The sequence below is a fragment of the Sorex fumeus genome, unplaced genomic scaffold (genome assembly GCF_029834395.1).
Source record: "Sorex fumeus unplaced genomic scaffold, SorFum_2.1 ptg000029l, whole genome shotgun sequence".
Classification (NCBI taxonomy): domain Eukaryota; kingdom Metazoa; phylum Chordata; class Mammalia; order Eulipotyphla; family Soricidae; genus Sorex; species Sorex fumeus.
The window spans coordinates 8,282,325-8,297,711 of record NW_026606086.1 but is presented as its reverse complement, the minus strand read 5'-3'; positions in this window follow the sequence as shown (position 1 = coordinate 8,297,711).

Here is a 15,387-nt window from a genome sequence, read left to right as displayed (position 1 = left end):
AGCTCTTTGGATTCCTCCTTGGGAGACCCGAATAGCAAATAGCGTTATCATCATGTTTTTGTAGGGCCCAGGTCTCTGAGGCGTATGTTAGTGCAGGGAGAACAATGGAATTGAAGAGGTGTGCCTGGAGATAGCCACAAAAAAATGCCTGTCTTCGAAAACTATTAAGCTTATTTGCCAATGTGACTTGGCACATGCCTCAGGCAACCATAAGCAAACATCCAAACTCGCAAAGTAGTGCAGAGAAGCGACCAAGAAAGACCTCAAAGAGAGAAGAGCAGCAGTGCTGGCAGATGCGGCAGAAATTGAGAAAAGCATTTGCAACGCCCGCCTGTCCTTCGCCAACTACAAGACCAAGATGACTGCCTTCCAACGTCCTGATGGATCTATCACATCTTCCAGAAGGGCAATGGAGAAGATAATCCAAGACTTCTACTAAGATCTCTTCGATAGCCACGTCCACCTGCCCACATATCAAATTCCGCAGGATGGATATGTTGTTCCCAATGTTCTCCCTTCTGAAATTCAACATGCCATTTCATCCGTAGAGAAACAAACAGCTCCTGGCCCAGACAAGGTCAGACCTGAACACCTGAAGAACCTGCCATCAGTACTCATCAATACACTGGCTCGGCTCTTCACTCGCTACCTGTCTGAATGCAAGGTTTCATCCCAGTGGAAAACCAGCAGGACTGTACTACTGTACAACAAAGGAGATATCCACGACATTGGCAACTATCGCCCAATCTGCCTATTGTCTGTCATCTACAAGCTGTTCACTTGAGTCATCCTGAATAGGATTGGCAGAACACTAGATGGAAGAACAACCATGCAAGCGAGCTGGGTTCCACAAAGGATTCAGCACAATTGACCATATCCACACGATAACCAAGCTCATTGAGGTTTCTCGGGAGTTCAAGATTCCACTCTATCTAATGTACATTGATTTAAAGAAGGCCTTTGATTCTGTTGAGATGGAAGCGGTCATTGAAGCCCTAGCCAATCAGGGCATTCAAACTCAATACATCAGGATCCTCTGTGAGCTGTATTATGGATTTGCTACCAGGATCTCACCATTCTACAAAGAAGTGATCATTGATGTCAAGAGAGGGGTTCAGCAGAGTGATACCATTTCACCAAAACTCTTCAGTGCCACCCTCGAGAATGTCATGCAACAATTAGAATGGGAAGGAATGGGAGTGAAGATAGATGGTCGGCAACTATACCACCTCCACTTTGCTGATGACATCATTCTAATGATGACACCAAACATCAGCCAAGTGGCACAAATGCTGACCGACTTCGACCGTGAGTGTGGAAAGGTCGGACTACAGCTGAATCTCACAAAGACAATGTTTATGAGAAACAGCCTCGTTCCTGACGTTCCATTCGCTCTCAATGGAACGACCATGTCCGAATGCAACAGTTATGTGTATCTAGTTTGAGAATTCAACATGACAAATGACCTGGCACCCGAGCTGAGCAGGAGGAAGAGAGCGGCTTGGAACGCCTTCAAGAGCGTCGAAGAAATAGCTAGGAGGACAAAGAACCTCCAGCTCCGGGCATACCTCTTCGAAGAATGGTTAGTATAGCATTATTAAAGTGGTAGGGAGAACCTGGCCAGTTCCCTGTGGCATATTTGATATGCCAAAAACAGTAACAATAACAGGTCTCATTCCCCTGACCCTGTAAGAGCCTCAAATCATTGGGAAAGATGAGTAAGGAGAGGCTGCTAAAATCTCAGAGCTGGGACGAATGTTACTGGTGCCTGCTCAAGTAAATCGATGAACAACGGGATGACAGTGATACAGTGATGTTAATTAAAGTGGAAATGAATAGTGTGAAGGGCTGAAACCAACAATAACTGACAAAGAATAATCTCCTTCTATAACATCGTAAAATGTGTTAAGTAAAAAAAGGAAAAATGGGCAGGGAGAGAAGGAGGCAATGGGGGTTTTCAGATTGAACGAGATCCTCATACTTCATTCAGTCCATTCAGTCCTGGCTAGAGTGTTCCAAGTGGAAACAGGATTATAAGGATATAAAACATCCACTAGACTTTGCTGTACAAACTTGTATTCCAAGCCCATCCTATCCACTTACGCTTCCAGCTCGATTACTTCCCAGCCTGGTGGGCCTGCGGGAGAAGGAGCATGTATCTTCTCTGAATCCAGTGTTTGTTGTAAGACTGGTACATCTGGGAATCAAGTCGGTAAACAAGGCAGCAGAGGTCTGCTGGATCATCACTAAAGTCAAAAAACTGACTGATAACATATGTGATAGAGGGGCTGTTGGGGATCATACTCTTCAGATGTTCTCTGTACATTTTACAAGCACCTTTCATGTATTCATTCACAGATTCAGACTCGGTGTGAGTTTTTTTTTTTAATTTTTAATTTTTTGCTTTTTGGGTCACACCCGGCGATGCTCAGGGGTTACTCCTGCACTCAGGAATTACTCCTGGTGGTGCTCGGGAGACCATATGGGATTCTGGGAATCGAACCTGGGTTGGCTACGTGCAAAGCAAATTGCTGTCCCAGCTGTGCTATTGCTCCAGTCCCTCCATGTGAGTTCTGCCTCTGGCCTAGTAAACAGTGTAGGACACGGCATTCAGGTCTTGATGCAGCTACTACCAACACCAACATTGTACATGGGCCGAGCTGTGTGCAGTATGTCTACCCTGCCTGTTGCTGTATGTAGGCTCCCTGGGAACGCCAGGATCACCCATGAGGAAAGTGTTCATCGCTTTTCTCTGTGGTTTGACAGTAAAAGTCCTGGAGCCATTTTCTGCTTCTGCAGCAAGTTGCCTTTTGCTATTGCAAAGGTTTTGCTTTCTTTTGCTCTCGGCTCTGTGCCTGGGGGGGTCACTCCGGACAGTGCTGGGAGCTGACCTTGGGGGCCACTCTTGATAGTGCTGGGTGCTGACCTTGCGGTGAGCAGGGTGGCACCTGGGGCTCTTACATGAACGACCTGTGCGGCAGTCCTGTGAATTCTCCAGCCCCAACAAGGCTGTTTCCATTAGAATCAATGACAATACCAAAATTGGCTAATTCCTACTGAGCATATTCTAAAGTATCTTCAAAAAGAAGAAACCTGAAGACCTTCTATATTGTGGGATGGAAATGATCTTTACTTTCAAGACACCTGGGCTTTATTTTTTTCCAAGGGTGGTCACTTCTGGCAGCTCTCCGAAAACCATCTGATACTGGGGACAGCCCCCAGGCTCCTGCATGCAGGGCCGCACTCCAGCCTTTGAGCATCTCCCTGGCGCTGGAATTTCCTGTTTGACAGATGGTGTGGGAATGTTCAGTGCTGGCAGGTGTGACAGTGATTTTTATAGCTCACAAAGGGAAGAAGAAAATAATGTCATATGACCATTTAATTTCTTCCCCTTTTTTGTGTGTGGGGGGCTCACAGGCAATGCTCAGAGGTTACTCCTGGCTCTGCATTCAGGGGTCCCTCCTGGCAGGGCTTGGTGAACCATATATGGTGCTGGGGATTGAACCCAGGTCAGGCGTGTACAAGCCAAGTGCCCTACCCATTGTACTATCTTTCACGCCACTGACCATTTAATTTCTGATAACTATTATTCTCTTGAGGCTGGAGCGATAGCACAGTGGTAGGGCATTTGCCTTCCAAGTGGCCAACATGGCCGACCCGAGTTCGATTCCTCTGCCCCTCTCGGAGAGCCCGGCAAGCTACCGAGAGTATCTCACCCGCACAGCAGAGCCTGGCAAGCTCCCCATGACGTATTCGATATGCCAAACACAGTAACAACAAATCTCATGATGGAGACGTTACTGGGCCCGCTCGAGCAAATTGGTGAACAACGGGAGGACCGTGACCGTGATTATTCTTTTGAAATGATACTTGCTGTTTCAATCCTATTTACTTATTGAATTTCATTTCTATTTATTAGGGTTTGGGGCCACACCCAGCAGTGCTCATAGCTGACTCCTCGCTCTGCACTCAGGGGTCACCCCTGACAGGGCTCTGGGTCCATTCTGGGTTCATATCTTGGTGTTGGGGATTGAATCTGGGTGGCCAGGTGTGTGCAGGGCAAGCACTCTCCCTGCAGTATATCCCTATGGTCTAGCTTCGACTCTACTTATAAGAATTTATGGGGGGGGGCTGGAGTGATAGCACAGCAGGTAGGGTGTATTTTCCTGGCATGCGGCCGATCCAGGTTCGATTCCCAGCATCTCATATGGTCCCCTGAGCACCTCCAGGAGTAGCTTCTGAGTGCATGAGCCAGGAGTAACCCCTGTCCATTGCCAGGTGTGACCCAAAAAGAAAAAAAAGAATTTAGGGGGCTGGAGAGATAGTATAGTGGGTAAGGGGTTTGCCTTGCACAATGTGGACCCAGGTTTGATCCCCGGGATCCCATATGGTCCCCTGAGCACCGCCAGAAGTAATTCCTAGACGCAGAGCCAGGAATAATCCCAAATGTTCCTGGGGTGACCCATAAACCCGCCCCCCCAAAAGAATTTAATCTATGAGAATAAACTTTTTTCTCTCCCACCATACTAGTGGTGCTCAGGGACTATTCCAGAAGTGTTTAGAAGACCATGCGGTACCAAAGCATGTGCTCCAGTCCTGTGACCTGTCTCTTGCTCCATGAACAGTTGTTTGGATTTGGGGGTCACACCTAGCTGTGCACAAGGCTTATTCCTGGTGGGTCTTGGTGCCTGGGATGGAGTCTGGGGCTGGGAACAGGTTGGACAAGGACCTAATTACCTATCTTATCTCTCTGGCTCTGAACACATTCTACTTGCAGAAGAAGCATCAGAGGTAGGTGTCCTAAACGTGAGTCTGCAGCACCATGGAAGAAGGCTATCATTGACCTCTAAGCTGGCCCCGCTCATTTCTACAAATTGTTATGCACTATTGGTTTCAGAAGGGAACATAAAGTACCAGTGAGGTGGATTGAGGATGAATAACCTGCCAGCTTACCTGAAGTCACTCCAAGTGTCCTGAGACTGTGACTGCCAAACATAGTACAGGAATCCTAAAGGGAGTGGACAGACCGGGCCTGACTAGGTGGAAAAGTGTCTGCCCTGCAGCCAAGAAAACTGGGTTGCATTCGCCACACCTTAAGGGTGGATATTAAGTGTCCTGCAGTCTTCTGAAAATAAGGACATTCATGAGGAAGGAATTAAAATGTGATACTTGCATGTAATAAAAGCTGAATAGGGGTTGGGGAGATGACCCACAGGGCTGGTTTGGATCCTTTGTATGTTGGAGGCCTGGGTCCAGCCTAGCCCGGGGATGGTCCCTGAGCACTGGTAGGTGTGAACTCCTAGATTCTGAATAGACTTATGCTATGAATTGGTTATGTCTCCCTGATACTTATGGGTCCTTTTTTGGTGGGGGAAGGTTGGATTCCATCCAGTGATCCAGTGGTGCAGAAGGACCCAGGTCTGTGTTCAAGAGTGACTCTGAGCACTGCTGAGGAATCCAACTGGGGTTAGCAGACTACACATGAGCACCTCAATTCCTGCACTATCTTTCTGTTTTTTTGTGATAAACTCATACCCCTTAAAGTGGTCATCATGATCACGATCACGATCATCCTGTTGTTTGTCAATTTCCTCGAGCAGGCACCAGTAACGTCTCCTTCTTCCTAGCCCTGAGATTTTAAAAAAGCCATTTCAATGCTTTTTCAGGATTAGGAGAATGAGACCCATAATTGTTACTGGTATTTGGCATATTGAGTACGACACGGGAAGTTTGCCAGACTCTGCCGTGCGGGCAGGGTACTTTTGGTAGCCTGCCAGGTTCTCCAAAGGAAAAATAAGATAATAAGATGTCGGAGCTGGGTTTTATAGTCTCTGCGTCTGGCTGTTGATGGGACCAACCTGGCGCTGGAGGCAGCTGGTGGGTGTGACGCCTACCTACTGGAAGATGGGGGGTCTGGGTGGAGAAGGCCCAATCCCAATCCGAGTAGGCTTTGGAGACCTCAGCCCCGGGACCCGCATGTCTGGGTCCTTCTGCCAGTTCTTCCATGCATGAGACCTGTCCAGACGTGTGGAGAGTGGTCCCAGCATGGCTGTGGCTGGCTTCGGAGGTCCTCAGCTGCTGGGGTTCGGCTAGCGACTGGGTGGGGGGATGGAGAGAAACTCAACCCTGCCCCCTCCAAGGGGCCCCGGTGAGAACAGCCAGGCATGGGGGCAGGAGACATGACAAAAAAACCCCACAAAACAAACAAACAAACAACCAAAAATGTCATCATGGCCGGAAGTGGGGGAGGTGTCACCTGCTGTAGTGCTCAGGGCCCCCCTAGCATGTGCGGTCACAAGTTACCAAGGTTTGGACCTCAGGCTCCCCTATGCAGAGCATGTGTTTCCCCCTTCAAGCTCTCTCCCTGCCCAGGAAGCGGGGACTTTGAAGCCATCAGACCATGAAGGCAGAGCCTTCAGAAATGGGATGAGGGAGGTGGGGGAAACAGGGAAGATTGGTGGTTGAAAATGTACATTGGTAAAGGGATGCGTGTTGAAACACCATGAATGAAACCCAGCTGTGAGCAACTTTGTAACTGTGTATCTTAGGTGACTCAAAAATAAAAACTAAAAAAGCTTAAAAAAAAAAACAGGATGTGTCATTCTAGGAAGCCACGCATTCTAGGGTGCGTCAGTTCCTCTGGCCTTTGCCACTGTGACCGTGGTCTCAGAGACTGTCCTCTGCACATCAGGGAGGTTGGTTCCTGGCACCTTGTCTGTGGACTTTTTGGTGTCAGAAATGTTAGGAGGGGCAGAGACATTCAGTGGGCGGAGAGCAGGTTTGCAGGCAGGACACGGGGTCTCAGACCCCACACCGCATGCCACACTGAGCACTGCCAGGTGATACAAAAAACAAAAACCAAACAGACACAAAAGGGAGGAATGTTGTTTAGGTCACTATGGCACCTTGTCGGAAAGCTAGAATGCATAAGTGACCTTCCTAATGACAGGAGGACTGAGTTAGTAAAGAAAGACTTTACAACAAAGACACCACAAATATCTGACTTCAGAAGTGACTTCTACTAATCACTGAAAGAAAAATCAGGGACCGGATTGATAGTGCCATAGGGAGGGTGCTTGTCTTGCACGCAGCCATCCTGGGTTCAATCCCTGACACCCCATATGGCCCCTTGAGCCCATCAGGAGTGATCCCTGAGCACAGAACCAGGAGTACGATATGAGCACAGCTAGGTGAGGTCACAAAACAAGTAAGAATTGATACCATTCTCAAACTCAGCACAGTGAAGAGAGAATTCTTCAATTAAGATCAGCATTATTATCCCACTATAAAAATTATATAAAGATTCTATCTGTAACTAGATAAGATCTCTTAAAAATTTTTTGGGGGGTTTAGTCACACCTATTTGTGCTCAGGATTTACTCCTGGCTCAATAGTAAGGGCTCAAAAGACTATATGAGGTGCCAGTTTGAACCCAGATCAGCTGTGTGCAAGATATGTGCCCGACTTGCTGTCCTAACTCTCTGGCCCCCCAAAAGTTCTTATAAATATAGGTATCAATACAAAATAAATTAACAGTAAAACTGAATTCAGAAGGTCTGGAGTGATAGCACAGCGGGTAGGGCATTTGCCTTGCACATGGCTGACCTGGGTTCAATTTCCAGCATCCCATAATGTCCCCTTAGAACCACCAGGAGTAATTCATGAGTGCAAAGCCAGGAGTAACCCCTGTACATCACCAGTGTGACCCATAAAGCAAAACAAACAAACTGAATTCAGCAGCATACTTAAAAGAATTATTCCTGAATGCAAGGATGATTGAACATACTACAACTAAGAAAGTAAGTAAGAATAATAGAAGTAGTAAGGCAAATGATCTCCATTGATGCAGAAAAAGCATTTGCTGGAACTTAACTCTCCTGGGACCAGAGCGACAGTCCAATGGGTAGGGTGTCGCTTTGTGAAAACACTGAATGTGAACGAGAAATGAGCCATCTAGACCGAAGCCTGACATGCTATTTTTAAGGTGAAGACATGTGGTGACTTGATTGAAAACGATTTCGCTTCATTAAAAAAACAAAACAACATGACAGCCCGTCATGCTTGCAGACTGTCAGTGCCAATAAACATAGCTTGATAAAAAGAATAATCTACTTAGCAATGGAAAGGTGGTATGCGGCGAGGGGCAGGAGAGAGAGTCCCAAGGGAAGGGCAGTCTTCATATGGGAGGTCTGTGGCCAGTCCCTGGCACGGCAGGGGCCTCTCACACCTCTTGGGTGACCCCCCCAGCACAGAGCCAGGTGTGACCCCAGAGCACTGCCTGGTATGGAAAACAATTTGGTAGTTGCTCAGAAAGCTAAACACTGAATCACCATCTGAGTCAGAGACTCTATTCTTAGATGCATAAAAGAAAAGCAGGCAAACATCCAAACATTACAACATAGTAGCGAAAAGGTGACAACAGCCAAATGGCCATTAACAGACACATGGATAAAACATGATATGGTAAATACATGTAACAATGTTTTTCAGACATGAAAAGGAATAAGGTTCTGATGCATGCCATCTCCTGGATGAAACTAAAAGACCTTACTCTAATGAAATAACCCAGATATCAAAGTTACACATATTGCTGCATGACTTCATTGATATGTTAACACTGTCCTCCCGTTGTTCATCAATTTACTCGAGCGGGCACCAGTAATGTCTCCATCGTGAGTCTTCTTGTTACTGTTTTTGGCATATTGAATACGCCACGGGGAGCTTTCCAGGCTCCGTCATGTGGGCAGGATACTCGGTAACTTGCCGGGCTCTCTGAGAGGGACAGAGGAATTGAACCTGGGTTGGTCGCGTGCAAGGCAAACGCCCTACCCGCTGTGCTATCGTTCCACCCATTTATATCGGTCACGGTCACGGTCCTCCCGTTGTTCATCGATTTGCTCGAGCGGGCCCAGTAACGTCTCCATCATGAGACTTGTTGTTACTGTGTTTGGCATATCGAATACATCACGGGTAGCTTGCCACCCATTTATATGAAATACCTAAAATAGACAAATTCATGGAGACAGAAAATAATTGAGAGATTACCTGGGGGTAGGGAAATGGGGGATAGTTGCTTAATGAAGCCGGACCAAGAGAACAGAAAAGATGGGGCCAGAGCAACAGGGAGGGCGTTTGCCACTGGGTTCAATCCCCGCATCCCATAAAGTCCCCCAAGAACATACAAGAGTGACTCCTGAGTCAAGAGCCAGGCATGAGCATGAGCCAGCCCTGAGCATGTCAGGTGTGGCAAAAAAAAAAAAAAAAACCCAACAACAACAAAAAACAAAGAAAACAGTAATAATAACAACAAAGATAGCAGAAAAGAGAAACCACAGATGAGTATCTCATATAACACAGATGCAACCAAAGACTTGGCTAATTGGTTACCATACTTCTTCTCTGATGTTTTGGTTTAAGGGGTCAAACCTGGTGGTAAATAGGGGTTACACCTGCATGGTGCTTGGAGGTTGCCCCTGGTGCAGTTCAGGGGACCCTGTGGTGCGGGGGTGGATGTACCTGGCCTTCTGGGTGCAGCCTGCTGAATCTCTCTGGCTCAGTGTTTGCACGTTAAATCTAACATGTGTGTAAACAATTATCCACCACAGCCAGTGGGGCCCCTTTCACACATGCTGGGCAGCCTGGCTCAACAACGAGGAATGTATGAAACAGGATCGTGCTAAGGATGAATGCTCCTATGCTCATCTCATTTCACGCAGAAAAGCATGTGACAAAATCGGCTACCTGTGAGCGGTACCCCAGGCACCTTCCTGATGCCAAGGGTGGGTCCCGGAGCTCCCCCAGGAATGTCGCCCCTGCTGAGCACTGCACCCAGAGTGTGCACAAGCATCACGAAAGTGTGCGATCCCTTCTGAGCACTGCCACCATGTATGTGCCAGTGAGTCACAGTGACAAAAACAAAACAACGGCCTTAGTGAAAGAAAATAGTTCAGTGGAACTTAAGTTATGGGACAAACACAAATATAGCCAATTGATTTTTGGCAAAAGCGACCTAGTCTTACTTTTTTTTTTTAATTGTAGCTAAGGTAACATAGTTAAAGGTAAAGGTAAAGGCCCTCCCGTCGATCATCGATTTGCTTGAGCGGGCCCAGTAACGTCTCCATTGTTGTTACTGTGTCTGGCATATCGAATACGTCACGGGGAGCTTGCCAGGCTCTGCTGTGCGGGCGAGATACTCTCGGTAGCTTGCCGGGTTCTCCGAGAGGGGCGGAGGAATCGAACTCGGGTCAGCCATGTTGGCTGCATGCAAGGCAAACGCCCTACCGCTCCAGTTATAATAGTGTTAATGTGGGCCAGAGAGATAGCACAGTGGGTAAGGTGCTTACCTTGTACATGACTGACCCAGGTTTGATCCCCAGAACCACACATGGAACCCCAAGAACAGTCAGGAGTGATCCCTGAGCACAGAGCCAGGAGTAAGCCCTGAGTCCCAGCGGGTGTGCCCCACCCATAGTTATGGTTTTGCTGTACAGTGTTCCTGCACTTTCACCACCACTGAAGCGATGAGGACCCTTCGCACTGTCCCTGTCAGCTCCAGTACCCCTCTTCCTCCCATTTTACCTTTCCAACAATTGGTGATGAAATAATTGGACAGTCACATGCAACTACAGACCTTATCAGTTTGTCAAAAAATGATCTCAAAATGGATTATAGATCTAGATGTAAATCTGTGAAGCTCCTAAAATAGCAGAAACCTAGGCTACACTAGAGTTGGCAGTGACTTTTTTTTTTTGCTTTTTTTGGGTCACACCCAGCAATGCACGGGGGTTACTCCTGGCTCTGCACTCAGGAGTTACTTCTGGCAATACTTAGGGGACCATATGGGATGCTGGGAATCGAACCTGGGTCGGCCACGTGCAAGGCAGACGCCCTACCCACTGTGCTGTCTCTCCAGCCCTGGCAGTGACTTTTTAAGGCCTCAAAGGATGACCCCATAGAAACTGGATCCTTTTATGCTCAATGCTATTCCAGGACTGGAGGCCCCTAGATGCCACGGCTCCTGAAGCATCAGTGCCAACCTCCCTGTAGAGCTGCCAGACTCCCACGTCCATGACGGTGCCAACCCTTGGGGTCATCCTGAAGACTGAGCAGGAGCAGCAGTAAATAAGCATGGACGAGGAGGGCAAGTGTGGAAACAATTCAATGTGCATTTATTGGAAGTGACTTAAATGACCAATTACTGACAGTAACTAGTCTCAACAAGAACATTCTCTCAGGGTCCAGGGATTGGGCTGAGATCTCTGGGCCTCCTCAGAAGGGGGTGGGGCAGATCCCTCTTTCTGCCTGAATGCCCTGCAGCCTGAAGCCACCCGGACACCCTCTGATATAGACATGACCCAGCTCCACAGCTGAGCCTCACCAAGCAGCCCCGCCACCAACTGTCCTAGCTCCACAGTTCCTGAAGTGTGTGGCCAACGTCTCATCATTTCACAGTTTAACAGCCCAGCAGGAGCACAGCAAATGTGATGGGAAAGTCGTGTAGATGCCACCAAGCTTAGTGAGCAACAGTAACCCAGGAGGCTCAGCCAGCATCAACCAGCCCACGTTACCCTCAGACGATGACCTTCGAACAAGCGTATGAGAACAGTGATCACAAGTAGACTTTTATCTATATTTTTTGATAATTCTGTTTGCTTTTGTGTGGTAAGAAGGAATATGAAGCCTGTGCCTGCTCAGGGCAGACTGGAGTGCGAATAAGAACCTGGAGACACTGGTGAAGGGAGGGACACCAGACTGGTGGACGGATTGATGTTGGAACACGGAATGCCGGAAACAACTGTATTAAGAATGACGTGGTAAATCACACTGTTATTATAAAAATAACTTACATCACTTCACTTCATCACTTAACTTCCCGTTAGTCGTCGATTTGCTCGAGCGGGCGCCAGTAACGTCTCCATTTGTCCCTGTCGCGTGCTAGTGTAGCCCAATGGCATCTGTTCGCTCCGGGAACATGAAGGGCCTCAAACCGATCGTTCATGATCTTGACGAAGAAGTCTGACCATCTGGAAGGTGGGCGGCCACGTGGTCTTTTGACATCCCATGGAATCCAGTCGGTAACAGCTCTAGTCCAGCGGTCGTCTTTAAATCTCATTACGTGACCAGCCCATCTGATTTTCGACACCTTGGCAAATGAAACAGCGTCCCTGATCCTTGATCGTCGACGGATGTCAGAACTCCGGATTCTTTCTCTCATTTGAGTGAAACGTGATATTCCAAGCATAGCTCTTTCAATTCCTCTTTGGGAGACCCGGATAGTGTTCTCATCTTGTTTGCGTAGGGCCCAGGTCTCTGAGGCATATGTTAATGCAGGAAGAACAGTGGAATCAAAGAGATGTGCCCGGAGCCGGAGGTTCTTCATCCTCTTAGCTATTTCTTCGACGTTCTTGAAGGCGTTCCAAGCCGCTCTCTTCCTCCTGCGCAGCTCAGGTGCCAGGTCATTTGTCATGTTGACCTCTCGACCTAGGTACACATAGCTGTTGCATTCGGAGATGGTCGTTCCATTGAGAGCGAATGGGGCGTCAGGAACAAGGCTGTTTCTCATAAACATTGTCATTCTTATAAACAGTAACGTACTGTGGAGTCCGGCTGCATTTCTGCCAAAAGCCACTGGGTTTTGAGATTTGTTTCTGAGTTTCTGGGATCATGGCCGTTAAGCAGCTTGATCAGGAGCCAGAGAGGCCATTCGTGGGCGATGACTTGGAGTCTCATTGGGGTGGAGAGGACAAGCCCGGCTCCACCCCCATCCCGTGAGGCCCTCTGTGTCTCGTCACTGGGGGCCCAAATGTGACTATCCAGTGGCCTCAGATGGATGGCGGCCACTGGGCCGCCAGGGGGAACAGGCCAAGGCACGAAACCTATTCTCACCTGGGTTGGCCCAGCACCGGTAGCCTACTGCAGAGACCAGACGCATTTCTACCTAAAGCCACTGGGTTCTGAGATTCGTTTCTGAGTCTCTGGGATCATGTCCATTAAGCAGTTCAATCAGGAACCAAAGAGGCCTTGCCTCCAATTATATAGCTGAGCCAGAGGTGGTTTGTGGGTGTGTTTCCCACATACCTAACTTTTGGCCGTTTACTTTCTTGGTAAACTTTGCCCCAAGTTTTGGGGGTCTGGCCAAAGGCACAGCAGCAATTTTGGGGTATCTGCAAGTCTGAAGGCGCCATGAGGCTGCTGATGCACTCGCCTCACAGGTACAGATTGACCTGCTAGCGGCACCATACCCCCTGACTTCATCCTTTATAACAGCTGCATAGTATTCCATTGTGTAGATGTACCGAAGTTTCTTTAACCAGTCATCTGTTTTCAGGCATTTAGGTTTTTTCCAAATTCTAGCTATTATAAACAGTGTTGCAATGAACACAGAAGAGCAGATGTCATTTTTACTATACTTTTTTGCAACTCTGGGATATATTCCCAGAAGTGATATTGCTTGGTCAAATGGGAGCTCAATTTCTATTTTTCTTTTTTTTTGCCTTTTGGGTCACACCCAGCAATGCTCAGGGGTCACTCCTGGCTCTTCACTCAGGAATTACTCCTGGCGGTGCTTGGGGGACCATATGGGATGCCGGGGATTGAACCTGGGTTGGCCACATGCAAGGTAAATGCCCTACCGGTTGTGCTATCGCTCTGGCCCCCTCAATTTCTAATTTTTTGAGAATCGTCCATACTGTTTTCCTAAAGGGCTGAACCAGTTGACATTCCCACCAGCAGCGAAGGAGGGTCCCTTTCTCACCACATCCGTGCCAGCACCAGTTGCTTTTGTTCTTTTGGATGTGGGCCAGTCTCTGTGGTGTGAGATGATATCTCATTTTTGTTTTGATCTGCATCTCCCTGATGATTAGTGATGAAGAGCATTTTCTCATGTGCCTTTTGGCCACTCAGGCTTCCTCTTTGAGAAACTTTCTGTTCATTTCATCATCCCATTTTCTTATGGGGTTGGGTTTTTTCTTCTTGTAGAGTTCAACCAGTGCCTTGTATATCCTTGATATCAATCCCTTATCAGATGGGTATTGGGCGAATATCCTTTCCCATTCTGTAGATGTCTTTGTATTCTAGTTATTGTATCTTTTGAGGTGCAGAAGCTTCTTAGTTTGAGATAGTCTTTGGGTCTATTATTTCTTTGGCTTCTGGGTCATACCTGGTGGTGCTCAGGGATCAACCCTGGTAGTGGGGAAGGAGGGGCATGCGGGGTGCTGGGGACTGAACCCGGGTTGGCCTTGTACAAGTGCCCTCCCTGCTGCATGTAACCAGCACTCCTGACCTCTTGTTTCAGTACTGGAGGATCAAACCCACATCCTCACAATTGCAAGGGAAACACTCTATTGCTGAGGGTATACCCGTGTGCTCTCTGAGGACTGCTCTATCTCTAGCGTGCGTAAACACACACACACACACACACACACACACACACACACACACTCCAGACTCCCAATGTAATGTACAATACCCGCAACAGATGTAGCATATGAGATGTCCAGCATGAGGCTGCCGGTTGGACACACAGCAGGTAGGGTGCTGGCCTTGCACGCGGCCAACCCAGGTGTGACCCCTGATTGATATCCAATATAGTATCATGAGCATCACCAGGAATAATTCCTACTCCTGAATGCAGAGCTAGGAGTAAGCCCTGAGTATCACCAGGTGTGTCAACTCCCCACCTCCTGGACCAAAAAAACATTAAAAAACAAATTATGTCAAGCCAAAAAGCCAGACACAAATATGTACTTTATCTTCCCACTTAAATGAAAACTTAAGAAAAGAAAAACTCCTGGGGCAGAAGGAGAGACAACAGGAGCTACGGCATCTGCCTTGCCCACAGCTGCTCTGGCCGCTCCAGTCTCTGGCACCGCGTGTGGTCTCCGTAGCACCCCAGGAGTGATCCCTGGACACAAAAACTGGAATATACCCCCCCCCCTTTTTTTTGTTCCTGTGCCACACCCAGCAGTGCTTAACACTTACTCCTGGGTCTGTGCTCAGGGACCATATGGGGTGTTGGGGATCAAACCACGACCAAGGTTCACGGTATGCAAGGCACTTATTTCATCCTGGCCCAGGAATAGCCCCTGAGCACTGCTGGCTGTGGATCAATTTCTTCCCCTGTAATGCCCTCACCCCCCGCTCCCACCCCCCAAAGAGGAGACCAGACAAAACCTATCTGTGATGAAGACCAGGGCAGGAGAATGGGAATATCCCGAGCACAAGGTATTTGATCTGAGGAAATGCTGAATTAGGCTTTGAGTGCTTACTGAGAATAGGCCACAATAGGATGATCATTCCTTGCACGCAGAGCACCTCCGGTTTGATCCCTGGCACCACATATGGTCCCCTGCACCCCCGCCAGGAGGAACCAAGTAGAGTCAGTGGCCC